A 13,888-nucleotide genomic window follows, 5' to 3' on the forward strand; every position below is an offset into this window, starting at 1 on the left:
ACGTGCAGTGCGGCTTGTCCGTCTGTTTATTTGTCAGCTTTGGCGAGACACGGGTGCTTGTGTATTAGCGTGAGCGTTTTTTATTCTGATCATGAACAGTTTTACAAGTCCGCAAAGGATCGAGGAAAGGTTTATCGCCAGCTGAAAAGAGACACAGCGCTTCGGCTGTGGAGACTTGTTCGGCTGGCGTTCGGGGAGTCGCGTTTTTCAGAATTGTATTGAGATCGTTTTCCACAGAGCTCAGATGTCAAAGCACAGCAGCAGCTCTCCACAGCGATCCTCTATAGCGCCCTTTCTCCCGCAGCTCCGTCCTCATTGGAAGGAAGCAAGAGTGAAAGGCTGAAGTGAAATAGAGCGGGGACGAAGGCAGTGAAGAGAGAGAACGTGGGAAGAAGAGAAAAACGCAAGGGAAAAAAAGCAGCGTCGTAAAAGAGGTGACGGAGCTGTCCTCTCTATAAGAAGGGTGCCAGCGAGCCTTGCTCTCGCTTACGGCCACACCCCCTTGAGCACGCCTGATCTCGTCTGATCTCGGAAGCTAAACAGGGATGGGCCTGGTTAGTACTTGGATGGGAGACCGCCTGGGAATACCAGGTGCTGTAAGCTTTTAAGCGCAGGAGGCGCCCTATCCCCGCTCGCTCGCTCATTCCCCTGTTCACACGTGCAGTGCGGCTTGTCCGTCTGTTTATTTGTCAGCTTTGGCGAGACACGGGTGCTTGTGTATTAGCGTGAGCGTTTTTTATTCTGATCATGAACAGTTTTACAAGTCCGCAAAGGATCGAGGAAAGGTTTATCGCCAGCTGAAAAGAGACACAGCGCTTCGGCTGTGGAGACTTGTTCGGCTGGCGTTCGGGGAGTCGCGTTTTTCAGAATTGTATTGAGATCGTTTTCCACAGAGCTCAGATGTCAAAGCACAGCAGCAGCTCTCCACAGCGATCCTCTATAGCGCCCTTTCTCCCGCAGCTCCGTCCTCATTGGAAGGAAGCAAGAGTGAAAGGCTGAAGTGAAATAGAGCGGGGACGAAGGCAGTGAAGAGAGAGAACGTGGGAAGAAGAGAAAAACGCAAGGGAAAAAAAGCAGCGTCGTAAAAGAGGTGACGGAGCTGTCCTCTCTATAAGAAGGGTGCCAGCGAGCCTTGCTCTCGCTTACGGCCACACCCCCTTGAGCACGCCTGATCTCGTCTGATCTCGGAAGCTAAACAGGGATGGGCCTGGTTAGTACTTGGATGGGAGACCGCCTGGGAATACCAGGTGCTGTAAGCTTTTAAGCGCAGGAGGCGCCCTATCCCCGCTCGCTCGCTCATTCCCCTGTTCACACGTGCAGTGCGGCTTGTCCGTCTGTTTATTTGTCAGCTTTGGCGAGACACGGGTGCTTGTGTATTAGCGTGAGCGTTTTTTATTCTGATCATGAACAGTTTTACAAGTCCGCAAAGGATCGAGGAAAGGTTTATCGCCAGCTGAAAAGAGACACAGCGCTTCGGCTGTGGAGACTTGTTCGGCTGGCGTTCGGGGAGTCGCGTTTTTCAGAATTGTATTGAGATCGTTTTCCACAGAGCTCAGATGTCAAAGCACAGCAGCAGCTCTCCACAGCGATCCTCTATAGCGCCCTTTCTCCCGCAGCTCCGTCCTCATTGGAAGGAAGCAAGAGTGAAAGGCTGAAGTGAAATAGAGCGGGGACGAAGGCAGTGAAGAGAGAGAACGTGGGAAGAAGAGAAAAACGCAAGGGAAAAAAAGCAGCGTCGTAAAAGAGGTGACGGAGCTGTCCTCTCTATAAGAAGGGTGCCAGCGAGCCTTGCTCTCGCTTACGGCCACACCCCCTTGAGCACGCCTGATCTCGTCTGATCTCGGAAGCTAAACAGGGATGGGCCTGGTTAGTACTTGGATGGGAGACCGCCTGGGAATACCAGGTGCTGTAAGCTTTTAAGCGCAGGAGGCGCCCTATCCCCGCTCGCTCGCTCATTCCCCTGTTCACACGTGCAGTGCGGCTTGTCCGTCTGTTTATTTGTCAGCTTTGGCGAGACACGGGTGCTTGTGTATTAGCGTGAGCGTTTTTTATTCTGATCATGAACAGTTTTACAAGTCCGCAAAGGATCGAGGAAAGGTTTATCGCCAGCTGAAAAGAGACACAGCGCTTCGGCTGTGGAGACTTGTTCGGCTGGCGTTCGGGGAGTCGCGTTTTTCAGAATTGTATTGAGATCGTTTTCCACAGAGCTCAGATGTCAAAGCACAGCAGCAGCTCTCCACAGCGATCCTCTATAGCGCCCTTTCTCCCGCAGCTCCGTCCTCATTGGAAGGAAGCAAGAAAAAAGCAGCGTCGTAAAAGAGGTGACGGAGCTGTCCTCTCTATAAGAAGGGTGCCAGCGAGCCTTGCTCTCGCTTACGGCCACACCCCCTTGAGCACGCCTGATCTCGTCTGATCTCGGAAGCTAAACAGGGATGGGCCTGGTTAGTACTTGGATGGGAGACCGCCTGGGAATACCAGGTGCTGTAAGCTTTTAAGCGCAGGAGGCGCCCTATCCCCGCTCGCTCGCTCATTCCCCTGTTCACACGTGCAGTGCGGCTTGTCCGTCTGTTTATTTGTCAGCTTTGGCGAGACACGGGTGCTTGTGTATTAGCGTGAGCGTTTTTTATTCTGATCATGAACAGTTTTACAAGTCCGCAAAGGATCGAGGAAAGGTTTATCGCCAGCTGAAAAGAGACACAGCGCTTCGGCTGTGGAGACTTGTTCGGCTGGCGTTCGGGGAGTCGCGTTTTTCAGAATTGTATTGAGATCGTTTTCCACAGAGCTCAGATGTCAAAGCACAGCAGCAGCTCTCCACAGCGATCCTCTATAGCGCCCTTTCTCCCGCAGCTCCGTCCTCATTGGAAGGAAGCAAGAAAAAAGCAGCGTCGTAAAAGAGGTGACGGAGCTGTCCTCTCTATAAGAAGGGTGCCAGCGAGCCTTGCTCTCGCTTACGGCCACACCCCCTTGAGCACGCCTGATCTCGTCTGATCTCGGAAGCTAAACAGGGATGGGCCTGGTTAGTACTTGGATGGGAGACCGCCTGGGAATACCAGGTGCTGTAAGCTTTTAAGCGCAGGAGGCGCCCTATCCCCGCTCGCTCGCTCATTCCCCTGTTCACACGTGCAGTGCGGCTTGTCCGTCTGTTTATTTGTCAGCTTTGGCGAGACACGGGTGCTTGTGTATTAGCGTGAGCGTTTTTTATTCTGATCATGAACAGTTTTACAAGTCCGCAAAGGATCGAGGAAAGGTTTATCGCCAGCTGAAAAGAGACACAGCGCTTCGGCTGTGGAGACTTGTTCGGCTGGCGTTCGGGGAGTCGCGTTTTTCAGAATTGTATTGAGATCGTTTTCCACAGAGCTCAGATGTCAAAGCACAGCAGCAGCTCTCCACAGCGATCCTCTATAGCGCCCTTTCTCCCGCAGCTCCGTCCTCATTGGAAGGAAGCAAGAGTGAAAGGCTGAAGTGAAATAGAGCGGGGACGAAGGCAGTGAAGAGAGAGAACGTGGGAAGAAGAGAAAAACGCAAGGGAAAAAAAGCAGCGTCGTAAAAGAGGTGACGGAGCTGTCCTCTCTATAAGAAGGGTGCCAGCGAGCCTTGCTCTCGCTTACGGCCACACCCCCTTGAGCACGCCTGATCTCGTCTGATCTCGGAAGCTAAACAGGGATGGGCCTGGTTAGTACTTGGATGGGAGACCGCCTGGGAATACCAGGTGCTGTAAGCTTTTAAGCGCAGGAGGCGCCCTATCCCCGCTCGCTCGCTCATTCCCCTGTTCACACGTGCAGTGCGGCTTGTCCGTCTGTTTATTTGTCAGCTTTGGCGAGACACGGGTGCTTGTGTATTAGCGTGAGCGTTTTTTATTCTGATCATGAACAGTTTTACAAGTCCGCAAAGGATCGAGGAAAGGTTTATCGCCAGCTGAAAAGAGACACAGCGCTTCGGCTGTGGAGACTTGTTCGGCTGGCGTTCGGGGAGTCGCGTTTTTCAGAATTGTATTGAGATCGTTTTCCACAGAGCTCAGATGTCAAAGCACAGCAGCAGCTCTCCACAGCGATCCTCTATAGCGCCCTTTCTCCCGCAGCTCCGTCCTCATTGGAAGGAAGCAAGAGTGAAAGGCTGAAGTGAAATAGAGCGGGGACGAAGGCAGTGAAGAGAGAGAACGTGGGAAGAAGAGAAAAACGCAAGGGAAAAAAAGCAGCGTCGTAAAAGAGGTGACGGAGCTGTCCTCTCTATAAGAAGGGTGCCAGCGAGCCTTGCTCTCGCTTACGGCCACACCCCCTTGAGCACGCCTGATCTCGTCTGATCTCGGAAGCTAAACAGGGATGGGCCTGGTTAGTACTTGGATGGGAGACCGCCTGGGAATACCAGGTGCTGTAAGCTTTTAAGCGCAGGAGGCGCCCTATCCCCGCTCGCTCGCTCATTCCCCTGTTCACACGTGCAGTGCGGCTTGTCCGTCTGTTTATTTGTCAGCTTTGGCGAGACACGGGTGCTTGTGTATTAGCGTGAGCGTTTTTTATTCTGATCATGAACAGTTTTACAAGTCCGCAAAGGATCGAGGAAAGGTTTATCGCCAGCTGAAAAGAGACACAGCGCTTCGGCTGTGGAGACTTGTTCGGCTGGCGTTCGGGGAGTCGCGTTTTTCAGAATTGTATTGAGATCGTTTTCCACAGAGCTCAGATGTCAAAGCACAGCAGCAGCTCTCCACAGCGATCCTCTATAGCGCCCTTTCTCCCGCAGCTCCGTCCTCATTGGAAGGAAGCAAGAGTGAAAGGCTGAAGTGAAATAGAGCGGGGACGAAGGCAGTGAAGAGAGAGAACGTGGGAAGAAGAGAAAAACGCAAGGGAAAAAAAGCAGCGTCGTAAAAGAGGTGACGGAGCTGTCCTCTCTATAAGAAGGGTGCCAGCGAGCCTTGCTCTCGCTTACGGCCACACCCCCTTGAGCACGCCTGATCTCGTCTGATCTCGGAAGCTAAACAGGGATGGGCCTGGTTAGTACTTGGATGGGAGACCGCCTGGGAATACCAGGTGCTGTAAGCTTTTAAGCGCAGGAGGCGCCCTATCCCCGCTCGCTCGCTCATTCCCCTGTTCACACGTGCAGTGCGGCTTGTCCGTCTGTTTATTTGTCAGCTTTGGCGAGACACGGGTGCTTGTGTATTAGCGTGAGCGTTTTTTATTCTGATCATGAACAGTTTTACAAGTCCGCAAAGGATCGAGGAAAGGTTTATCGCCAGCTGAAAAGAGACACAGCGCTTCGGCTGTGGAGACTTGTTCGGCTGGCGTTCGGGGAGTCGCGTTTTTCAGAATTGTATTGAGATCGTTTTCCACAGAGCTCAGATGTCAAAGCACAGCAGCAGCTCTCCACAGCGATCCTCTATAGCGCCCTTTCTCCCGCAGCTCCGTCCTCATTGGAAGGAAGCAAGAAAAAAGCAGCGTCGTAAAAGAGGTGACGGAGCTGTCCTCTCTATAAGAAGGGTGCCAGCGAGCCTTGCTCTCGCTTACGGCCACACCCCCTTGAGCACGCCTGATCTCGTCTGATCTCGGAAGCTAAACAGGGATGGGCCTGGTTAGTACTTGGATGGGAGACCGCCTGGGAATACCAGGTGCTGTAAGCTTTTAAGCGCAGGAGGCGCCCTATCCCCGCTCGCTCGCTCATTCCCCTGTTCACACGTGCAGTGCGGCTTGTCCGTCTGTTTATTTGTCAGCTTTGGCGAGACACGGGTGCTTGTGTATTAGCGTGAGCGTTTTTTATTCTGATCATGAACAGTTTTACAAGTCCGCAAAGGATCGAGGAAAGGTTTATCGCCAGCTGAAAAGAGACACAGCGCTTCGGCTGTGGAGACTTGTTCGGCTGGCGTTCGGGGAGTCGCGTTTTTCAGAATTGTATTGAGATCGTTTTCCACAGAGCTCAGATGTCAAAGCACAGCAGCAGCTCTCCACAGCGATCCTCTATAGCGCCCTTTCTCCCGCAGCTCCGTCCTCATTGGAAGGAAGCAAGAAAAAAGCAGCGTCGTAAAAGAGGTGACGGAGCTGTCCTCTCTATAAGAAGGGTGCCAGCGAGCCTTGCTCTCGCTTACGGCCACACCCCCTTGAGCACGCCTGATCTCGTCTGATCTCGGAAGCTAAACAGGGATGGGCCTGGTTAGTACTTGGATGGGAGACCGCCTGGGAATACCAGGTGCTGTAAGCTTTTAAGCGCAGGAGGCGCCCTATCCCCGCTCGCTCGCTCATTCCCCTGTTCACACGTGCAGTGCGGCTTGTCCGTCTGTTTATTTGTCAGCTTTGGCGAGACACGGGTGCTTGTGTATTAGCGTGAGCGTTTTTTATTCTGATCATGAACAGTTTTACAAGTCCGCAAAGGATCGAGGAAAGGTTTATCGCCAGCTGAAAAGAGACACAGCGCTTCGGCTGTGGAGACTTGTTCGGCTGGCGTTCGGGGAGTCGCGTTTTTCAGAATTGTATTGAGATCGTTTTCCACAGAGCTCAGATGTCAAAGCACAGCAGCAGCTCTCCACAGCGATCCTCTATAGCGCCCTTTCTCCCGCAGCTCCGTCCTCATTGGAAGGAAGCAAGAGTGAAAGGCTGAAGTGAAATAGAGCGGGGACGAAGGCAGTGAAGAGAGAGAACGTGGGAAGAAGAGAAAAACGCAAGGGAAAAAAAGCAGCGTCGTAAAAGAGGTGACGGAGCTGTCCTCTCTATAAGAAGGGTGCCAGCGAGCCTTGCTCTCGCTTACGGCCACACCCCCTTGAGCACGCCTGATCTCGTCTGATCTCGGAAGCTAAACAGGGATGGGCCTGGTTAGTACTTGGATGGGAGACCGCCTGGGAATACCAGGTGCTGTAAGCTTTTAAGCGCAGGAGGCGCCCTATCCCCGCTCGCTCGCTCATTCCCCTGTTCACACGTGCAGTGCGGCTTGTCCGTCTGTTTATTTGTCAGCTTTGGCGAGACACGGGTGCTTGTGTATTAGCGTGAGCGTTTTTTATTCTGATCATGAACAGTTTTACAAGTCCGCAAAGGATCGAGGAAAGGTTTATCGCCAGCTGAAAAGAGACACAGCGCTTCGGCTGTGGAGACTTGTTCGGCTGGCGTTCGGGGAGTCGCGTTTTTCAGAATTGTATTGAGATCGTTTTCCACAGAGCTCAGATGTCAAAGCACAGCAGCAGCTCTCCACAGCGATCCTCTATAGCGCCCTTTCTCCCGCAGCTCCGTCCTCATTGGAAGGAAGCAAGAAAAAAGCAGCGTCGTAAAAGAGGTGACGGAGCTGTCCTCTCTATAAGAAGGGTGCCAGCGAGCCTTGCTCTCGCTTACGGCCACACCCCCTTGAGCACGCCTGATCTCGTCTGATCTCGGAAGCTAAACAGGGATGGGCCTGGTTAGTACTTGGATGGGAGACCGCCTGGGAATACCAGGTGCTGTAAGCTTTTAAGCGCAGGAGGCGCCCTATCCCCGCTCGCTCGCTCATTCCCCTGTTCACACGTGCAGTGCGGCTTGTCCGTCTGTTTATTTGTCAGCTTTGGCGAGACACGGGTGCTTGTGTATTAGCGTGAGCGTTTTTTATTCTGATCATGAACAGTTTTACAAGTCCGCAAAGGATCGAGGAAAGGTTTATCGCCAGCTGAAAAGAGACACAGCGCTTCGGCTGTGGAGACTTGTTCGGCTGGCGTTCGGGGAGTCGCGTTTTTCATAATTGTATTGAGATCGTTTTCCACAGAGCTCAGATGTCAAAGCACAGCAGCAGCTCTCCACAGCGATCCTCTATAGCGCCCTTTCTCCCGCAGCTCCGTCCTCATTGGAAGGAAGCAAGAAAAAAGCAGCGTCGTAAAAGAGGTGACGGAGCTGTCCTCTCTATAAGAAGGGTGCCAGCGAGCCTTGCTCTCGCTTACGGCCACACCCCCTTGAGCACGCCTGATCTCGTCTGATCTCGGAAGCTAAACAGGGATGGGCCTGGTTAGTACTTGGATGGGAGACCGCCTGGGAATACCAGGTGCTGTAAGCTTTTAAGCGCAGGAGGCGCCCTATCCCCGCTCGCTCGCTCATTCCCCTGTTCACACGTGCAGTGCGGCTTGTCCGTCTGTTTATTTGTCAGCTTTGGCGAGACACGGGTGCTTGTGTATTAGCGTGAGCGTTTTTTATTCTGATCATGAACAGTTTTACAAGTCCGCAAAGGATCGAGGAAAGGTTTATCGCCAGCTGAAAAGAGACACAGCGCTTCGGCTGTGGAGACTTGTTCGGCTGGCGTTCGGGGAGTCGCGTTTTTCAGAATTGTATTGAGATCGTTTTCCACAGAGCTCAGATGTCAAAGCACAGCAGCAGCTCTCCACAGCGATCCTCTATAGCGCCCTTTCTCCCGCAGCTCCGTCCTCATTGGAAGGAAGCAAGAAAAAAGCAGCGTCGTAAAAGAGGTGACGGAGCTGTCCTCTCTATAAGAAGGGTGCCAGCGAGCCTTGCTCTCGCTTACGGCCACACCCCCTTGAGCACGCCTGATCTCGTCTGATCTCGGAAGCTAAACAGGGATGGGCCTGGTTAGTACTTGGATGGGAGACCGCCTGGGAATACCAGGTGCTGTAAGCTTTTAAGCGCAGGAGGCGCCCTATCCCCGCTCGCTCGCTCATTCCCCTGTTCACACGTGCAGTGCGGCTTGTCCGTCTGTTTATTTGTCAGCTTTGGCGAGACACGGGTGCTTGTGTATTAGCGTGAGCGTTTTTTATTCTGATCATGAACAGTTTTACAAGTCCGCAAAGGATCGAGGAAAGGTTTATCGCCAGCTGAAAAGAGACACAGCGCTTCGGCTGTGGAGACTTGTTCGGCTGGCGTTCGGGGAGTCGCGTTTTTCAGAATTGTATTGAGATCGTTTTCCACAGAGCTCAGATGTCAAAGCACAGCAGCAGCTCTCCACAGCGATCCTCTATAGCGCCCTTTCTCCCGCAGCTCCGTCCTCATTGGAAGGAAGCAAGAAAAAAGCAGCGTCGTAAAAGAGGTGACGGAGCTGTCCTCTCTATAAGAAGGGTGCCAGCGAGCCTTGCTCTCGCTTACGGCCACACCCCCTTGAGCACGCCTGATCTCGTCTGATCTCGGAAGCTAAACAGGGATGGGCCTGGTTAGTACTTGGATGGGAGACCGCCTGGGAATACCAGGTGCTGTAAGCTTTTAAGCGCAGGAGGCGCCCTATCCCCGCTCGCTCGCTCATTCCCCTGTTCACACGTGCAGTGCGGCTTGTCCGTCTGTTTATTTGTCAGCTTTGGCGAGACACGGGTGCTTGTGTATTAGCGTGAGCGTTTTTTATTCTGATCATGAACAGTTTTACAAGTCCGCAAAGGATCGAGGAAAGGTTTATCGCCAGCTGAAAAGAGACACAGCGCTTCGGCTGTGGAGACTTGTTCGGCTGGCGTTCGGGGAGTCGCGTTTTTCAGAATTGTATTGAGATCGTTTTCCACAGAGCTCAGATGTCAAAGCACAGCAGCAGCTCTCCACAGCGATCCTCTATAGCGCCCTTTCTCCCGCAGCTCCGTCCTCATTGGAAGGAAGCAAGAAAAAAGCAGCGTCGTAAAAGAGGTGACGGAGCTGTCCTCTCTATAAGAAGGGTGCCAGCGAGCCTTGCTCTCGCTTACGGCCACACCCCCTTGAGCACGCCTGATCTCGTCTGATCTCGGAAGCTAAACAGGGATGGGCCTGGTTAGTACTTGGATGGGAGACCGCCTGGGAATACCAGGTGCTGTAAGCTTTTAAGCGCAGGAGGCGCCCTATCCCCGCTCGCTCGCTCATTCCCCTGTTCACACGTGCAGTGCGGCTTGTCCGTCTGTTTATTTGTCAGCTTTGGCGAGACACGGGTGCTTGTGTATTAGCGTGAGCGTTTTTTATTCTGATCATGAACAGTTTTACAAGTCCGCAAAGGATCGAGGAAAGGTTTATCGCCAGCTGAAAAGAGACACAGCGCTTCGGCTGTGGAGACTTGTTCGGCTGGCGTTCGGGGAGTCGCGTTTTTCAGAATTGTATTGAGATCGTTTTCCACAGAGCTCAGATGTCAAAGCACAGCAGCAGCTCTCCACAGCGATCCTCTATAGCGCCCTTTCTCCCGCAGCTCCGTCCTCATTGGAAGGAAGCAAGAAAAAAGCAGCGTCGTAAAAGAGGTGACGGAGCTGTCCTCTCTATAAGAAGGGTGCCAGCGAGCCTTGCTCTCGCTTACGGCCACACCCCCTTGAGCACGCCTGATCTCGTCTGATCTCGGAAGCTAAACAGGGATGGGCCTGGTTAGTACTTGGATGGGAGACCGCCTGGGAATACCAGGTGCTGTAAGCTTTTAAGCGCAGGAGGCGCCCTATCCCCGCTCGCTCGCTCATTCCCCTGTTCACACGTGCAGTGCGGCTTGTCCGTCTGTTTATTTGTCAGCTTTGGCGAGACACGGGTGCTTGTGTATTAGCGTGAGCGTTTTTTATTCTGATCATGAACAGTTTTACAAGTCCGCAAAGGATCGAGGAAAGGTTTATCGCCAGCTGAAAAGAGACACAGCGCTTCGGCTGTGGAGACTTGTTCGGCTGGCGTTCGGGGAGTCGCGTTTTTCAGAATTGTATTGAGATCGTTTTCCACAGAGCTCAGATGTCAAAGCACAGCAGCAGCTCTCCACAGCGATCCTCTATAGCGCCCTTTCTCCCGCAGCTCCGTCCTCATTGGAAGGAAGCAAGAGTGAAAGGCTGAAGTGAAATAGAGCGGGGACGAAGGCAGTGAAGAGAGAGAACGTGGGAAGAAGAGAAAAACGCAAGGGAAAAAAAGCAGCGTCGTAAAAGAGGTGACGGAGCTGTCCTCTCTATAAGAAGGGTGCCAGCGAGCCTTGCTCTCGCTTACGGCCACACCCCCTTGAGCACGCCTGATCTCGTCTGATCTCGGAAGCTAAACAGGGATGGGCCTGGTTAGTACTTGGATGGGAGACCGCCTGGGAATACCAGGTGCTGTAAGCTTTTAAGCGCAGGAGGCGCCCTATCCCCGCTCGCTCGCTCATTCCCCTGTTCACACGTGCAGTGCGGCTTGTCCGTCTGTTTATTTGTCAGCTTTGGCGAGACACGGGTGCTTGTGTATTAGCGTGAGCGTTTTTTATTCTGATCATGAACAGTTTTACAAGTCCGCAAAGGATCGAGGAAAGGTTTATCGCCAGCTGAAAAGAGACACAGCGCTTCGGCTGTGGAGACTTGTTCGGCTGGCGTTCGGGGAGTCGCGTTTTTCAGAATTGTATTGAGATCGTTTTCCACAGAGCTCAGATGTCAAAGCACAGCAGCAGCTCTCCACAGCGATCCTCTATAGCGCCCTTTCTCCCGCAGCTCCGTCCTCATTGGAAGGAAGCAAGAGTGAAAGGCTGAAGTGAAATAGAGCGGGGACGAAGGCAGTGAAGAGAGAGAACGTGGGAAGAAGAGAAAAACGCAAGGGAAAAAAAGCAGCGTCGTAAAAGAGGTGACGGAGCTGTCCTCTCTATAAGAAGGGTGCCAGCGAGCCTGGCTCTCGCTTGCGGCCACACCCCCTTGAGCACGCCTGATCTCGTCTGATCTCGGAAGCTAAACAGGGATGGGCCTGGTTAGTACTTGGATGGGAGACCGCCTGGGAATACCAGGTGCTGTAAGCTTTTAAGCGCAGGAGGCGCCCTATCCCCGCTCGCTCGCTCATTCCCCTGTTCACACGTGCAGTGCGGCTTGTCCGTCTGTTTATTTGTCAGCTTTGGCGAGACACGGGTGCTTGTGTATTAGCGTGAGCGTTTTTTATTCTGATCATGAACAGTTTTACAAGTCCGCAAAGGATCGAGGAAAGGTTTATCGCCAGCTGAAAAGAGACACAGCGCTTCGGCTGTGGAGACTTGTTCGGCTGGCGTTCGGGGAGTCGCGTTTTTCAGAATTGTATTGAGATCGTTTTCCACAGAGCTCAGATGTCAAAGCACAGCAGCAGCTCTCCACAGCGATCCTCTATAGCGCCCTTTCTCCCGCAGCTCCGTCCTCATTGGAAGGAAGCAAGAAAAAAGCAGCGTCGTAAAAGAGGTGACGGAGCTGTCCTCTCTATAAGAAGGGTGCCAGCGAGCCTTGCTCTCGCTTACGGCCACACCCCCTTGAGCACGCCTGATCTCGTCTGATCTCGGAAGCTAAACAGGGATGGGCCTGGTTAGTACTTGGATGGGAGACCGCCTGGGAATACCAGGTGCTGTAAGCTTTTAAGCGCAGGAGGCGCCCTATCCCCGCTCGCTCGCTCATTCCCCTGTTCACACGTGCAGTGCGGCTTGTCCGTCTGTTTATTTGTCAGCTTTGGCGAGACACGGGTGCTTGTGTATTAGCGTGAGCGTTTTTTATTCTGATCATGAACAGTTTTACAAGTCCGCAAAGGATCGAGGAAAGGTTTATCGCCAGCTGAAAAGAGACACAGCGCTTCGGCTGTGGAGACTTGTTCGGCTGGCGTTCGGGGAGTCGCGTTTTTCAGAATTGTATTGAGATCGTTTTCCACAGAGCTCAGATGTCAAAGCACAGCAGCAGCTCTCCACAGCGATCCTCTATAGCGCCCTTTCTCCCGCAGCTCCGTCCTCATTGGAAGGAAGCAAGAAAAAAGCAGCGTCGTAAAAGAGGTGACGGAGCTGTCCTCTCTATAAGAAGGGTGCCAGCGAGCCTTGCTCTCGCTTACGGCCACACCCCCTTGAGCACGCCTGATCTCGTCTGATCTCGGAAGCTAAACAGGGATGGGCCTGGTTAGTACTTGGATGGGAGACCGCCTGGGAATACCAGGTGCTGTAAGCTTTTAAGCGCAGGAGGCGCCCTATCCCCGCTCGCTCGCTCATTCCCCTGTTCACACGTGCAGTGCGGCTTGTCCGTCTGTTTATTTGTCAGCTTTGGCGAGACACGGGTGCTTGTGTATTAGCGTGAGCGTTTTTTATTCTGATCATGAACAGTTTTACAAGTCCGCAAAGGATCGAGGAAAGGTTTATCGCCAGCTGAAAAGAGACACAGCGCTTCGGCTGTGGAGACTTGTTCGGCTGGCGTTCGGGGAGTCGCGTTTTTCAGAATTGTATTGAGATCGTTTTCCACAGAGCTCAGATGTCAAAGCACAGCAGCAGCTCTCCACAGCGATCCTCTATAGCGCCCTTTCTCCCGCAGCTCCGTCCTCATTGGAAGGAAGCAAGAGTGAAAGGCTGAAGTGAAATAGAGCGGGGACGAAGGCAGTGAAGAGAGAGAACGTGGGAAGAAGAGAAAAACGCAAGGGAAAAAAAGCAGCGTCGTAAAAGAGGTGACGGAGCTGTCCTCTCTATAAGAAGGGTGCCAGCGAGCCTTGCTCTCGCTTGCGGCCACACCCCCTTGAGCACGCCTGATCTCGTCTGATCTCGGAAGCTAAACAGGGATGGGCCTGGTTAGTACTTGGGTGGGAGACCGCCTGGGAATACCAGGTGCTGTAAGCTTTTAAGCGCAGGAGGCGCCCTATCCCCGCTCGCTCGCTCATTCCCCTGTTCACACGTGCAGTGCGGCTTGTCCGTCTGTTTATTTGTCAGCTTTGGCGAGACACGGGTGCTTGTGTATTAGCGTGAGCGTTTTTTATTCTGATCATGAACAGTTTTACAAGTCCGCAAAGGATCGAGGAAAGGTTTATCGCCAGCTGAAAAGAGACACAGCGCTTCGGCTGTGGAGACTTGTTCGGCTGGCGTTCGGGGAGTCGCGTTTTTCAGAATTGTATTGAGATCGTTTTCCACAGAGCTCAGATGTCAAAGCACAGCAGCAGCTCTCCACAGCGATCCTCTATAGCGCCCTTTCTCCCGCAGCTCCGTCCTCATTGGAAGGAAGCAAGAGTGAAAGGCTGAAGTGAAATAGAGCGGGGACGAAGGCAGTGAAGAGAGAGAACGTGGGAAGAAGAGAAAAACGCAAGGGAAAAAAAGCAGCGTCGTA

At 52.9% G+C, this 13,888-nt stretch overlaps 22 non-coding genes across 22 annotated transcripts; all 22 read left to right on the plus strand.

Annotated features, from left to right (window-relative positions):
* The first annotated feature begins 484 nt into the window (after positions 1-484).
* LOC148810214 (5S ribosomal RNA) lies at positions 485-603 on the plus strand. The gene has a single exon (XR_016086969.1). It is a non-coding gene; the product is annotated as a 5S ribosomal RNA (ribosomal RNA).
* Positions 604-1,140: 537 nt separating this feature from the next.
* On the plus strand, positions 1,141-1,259 carry LOC148810215 (5S ribosomal RNA). The gene has a single exon (XR_016086970.1). It is a non-coding gene; the product is annotated as a 5S ribosomal RNA (ribosomal RNA).
* A 537-nt stretch (positions 1,260-1,796) lies between these two features.
* LOC148810216 (5S ribosomal RNA) lies at positions 1,797-1,915 on the plus strand. The gene has a single exon (XR_016086971.1). It is a non-coding gene; the product is annotated as a 5S ribosomal RNA (ribosomal RNA).
* A 456-nt stretch (positions 1,916-2,371) lies between these two features.
* On the plus strand, positions 2,372-2,490 carry LOC148810217 (5S ribosomal RNA). The gene has a single exon (XR_016086972.1). It is a non-coding gene; the product is annotated as a 5S ribosomal RNA (ribosomal RNA).
* Positions 2,491-2,946: 456 nt separating this feature from the next.
* LOC148810218 (5S ribosomal RNA) lies at positions 2,947-3,065 on the plus strand. The gene has a single exon (XR_016086973.1). It is a non-coding gene; the product is annotated as a 5S ribosomal RNA (ribosomal RNA).
* A 537-nt stretch (positions 3,066-3,602) lies between these two features.
* On the plus strand, positions 3,603-3,721 carry LOC148810219 (5S ribosomal RNA). The gene has a single exon (XR_016086974.1). It is a non-coding gene; the product is annotated as a 5S ribosomal RNA (ribosomal RNA).
* Positions 3,722-4,258: 537 nt separating this feature from the next.
* LOC148810220 (5S ribosomal RNA) lies at positions 4,259-4,377 on the plus strand. Its single transcript, XR_016086975.1, has one exon. It is a non-coding gene; the product is annotated as a 5S ribosomal RNA (ribosomal RNA).
* A 537-nt stretch (positions 4,378-4,914) lies between these two features.
* LOC148810221 (5S ribosomal RNA) lies at positions 4,915-5,033 on the plus strand. The gene has a single exon (XR_016086976.1). It is a non-coding gene; the product is annotated as a 5S ribosomal RNA (ribosomal RNA).
* A 456-nt stretch (positions 5,034-5,489) lies between these two features.
* On the plus strand, positions 5,490-5,608 carry LOC148810222 (5S ribosomal RNA). The gene has a single exon (XR_016086977.1). It is a non-coding gene; the product is annotated as a 5S ribosomal RNA (ribosomal RNA).
* Positions 5,609-6,064: 456 nt separating this feature from the next.
* Positions 6,065-6,183, plus strand: LOC148810223 (5S ribosomal RNA). The gene has a single exon (XR_016086979.1). It is a non-coding gene; the product is annotated as a 5S ribosomal RNA (ribosomal RNA).
* Positions 6,184-6,720: 537 nt separating this feature from the next.
* On the plus strand, positions 6,721-6,839 carry LOC148810224 (5S ribosomal RNA). Its single transcript, XR_016086980.1, has one exon. It is a non-coding gene; the product is annotated as a 5S ribosomal RNA (ribosomal RNA).
* A 456-nt stretch (positions 6,840-7,295) lies between these two features.
* LOC148810225 (5S ribosomal RNA) lies at positions 7,296-7,414 on the plus strand. Its single transcript, XR_016086981.1, has one exon. It is a non-coding gene; the product is annotated as a 5S ribosomal RNA (ribosomal RNA).
* A 456-nt stretch (positions 7,415-7,870) lies between these two features.
* Positions 7,871-7,989, plus strand: LOC148810226 (5S ribosomal RNA). Its single transcript, XR_016086982.1, has one exon. It is a non-coding gene; the product is annotated as a 5S ribosomal RNA (ribosomal RNA).
* A 456-nt stretch (positions 7,990-8,445) lies between these two features.
* Positions 8,446-8,564, plus strand: LOC148810227 (5S ribosomal RNA). The gene has a single exon (XR_016086983.1). It is a non-coding gene; the product is annotated as a 5S ribosomal RNA (ribosomal RNA).
* A 456-nt stretch (positions 8,565-9,020) lies between these two features.
* LOC148810228 (5S ribosomal RNA) lies at positions 9,021-9,139 on the plus strand. Its single transcript, XR_016086984.1, has one exon. It is a non-coding gene; the product is annotated as a 5S ribosomal RNA (ribosomal RNA).
* Positions 9,140-9,595: 456 nt separating this feature from the next.
* On the plus strand, positions 9,596-9,714 carry LOC148810229 (5S ribosomal RNA). Its single transcript, XR_016086985.1, has one exon. It is a non-coding gene; the product is annotated as a 5S ribosomal RNA (ribosomal RNA).
* A 456-nt stretch (positions 9,715-10,170) lies between these two features.
* LOC148810230 (5S ribosomal RNA) lies at positions 10,171-10,289 on the plus strand. The gene has a single exon (XR_016086986.1). It is a non-coding gene; the product is annotated as a 5S ribosomal RNA (ribosomal RNA).
* A 537-nt stretch (positions 10,290-10,826) lies between these two features.
* On the plus strand, positions 10,827-10,945 carry LOC148810231 (5S ribosomal RNA). Its single transcript, XR_016086987.1, has one exon. It is a non-coding gene; the product is annotated as a 5S ribosomal RNA (ribosomal RNA).
* A 537-nt stretch (positions 10,946-11,482) lies between these two features.
* On the plus strand, positions 11,483-11,601 carry LOC148810232 (5S ribosomal RNA). Its single transcript, XR_016087005.1, has one exon. It is a non-coding gene; the product is annotated as a 5S ribosomal RNA (ribosomal RNA).
* Positions 11,602-12,057: 456 nt separating this feature from the next.
* On the plus strand, positions 12,058-12,176 carry LOC148810233 (5S ribosomal RNA). Its single transcript, XR_016086988.1, has one exon. It is a non-coding gene; the product is annotated as a 5S ribosomal RNA (ribosomal RNA).
* A 456-nt stretch (positions 12,177-12,632) lies between these two features.
* LOC148810234 (5S ribosomal RNA) lies at positions 12,633-12,751 on the plus strand. The gene has a single exon (XR_016086990.1). It is a non-coding gene; the product is annotated as a 5S ribosomal RNA (ribosomal RNA).
* Positions 12,752-13,288: 537 nt separating this feature from the next.
* LOC148810235 (5S ribosomal RNA) lies at positions 13,289-13,407 on the plus strand. The gene has a single exon (XR_016086992.1). It is a non-coding gene; the product is annotated as a 5S ribosomal RNA (ribosomal RNA).
* The last annotated feature ends 481 nt before the right edge of the window (positions 13,408-13,888 follow it).

The sequence above is a fragment of the Atractosteus spatula genome, unplaced genomic scaffold (assembly GCF_055471065.1).
Source record: "Atractosteus spatula isolate fAtrSpa1 unplaced genomic scaffold, fAtrSpa1.hap1 Scaffold_103, whole genome shotgun sequence".
Lineage (NCBI taxonomy): Eukaryota > Metazoa > Chordata > Actinopteri > Semionotiformes > Lepisosteidae > Atractosteus > Atractosteus spatula.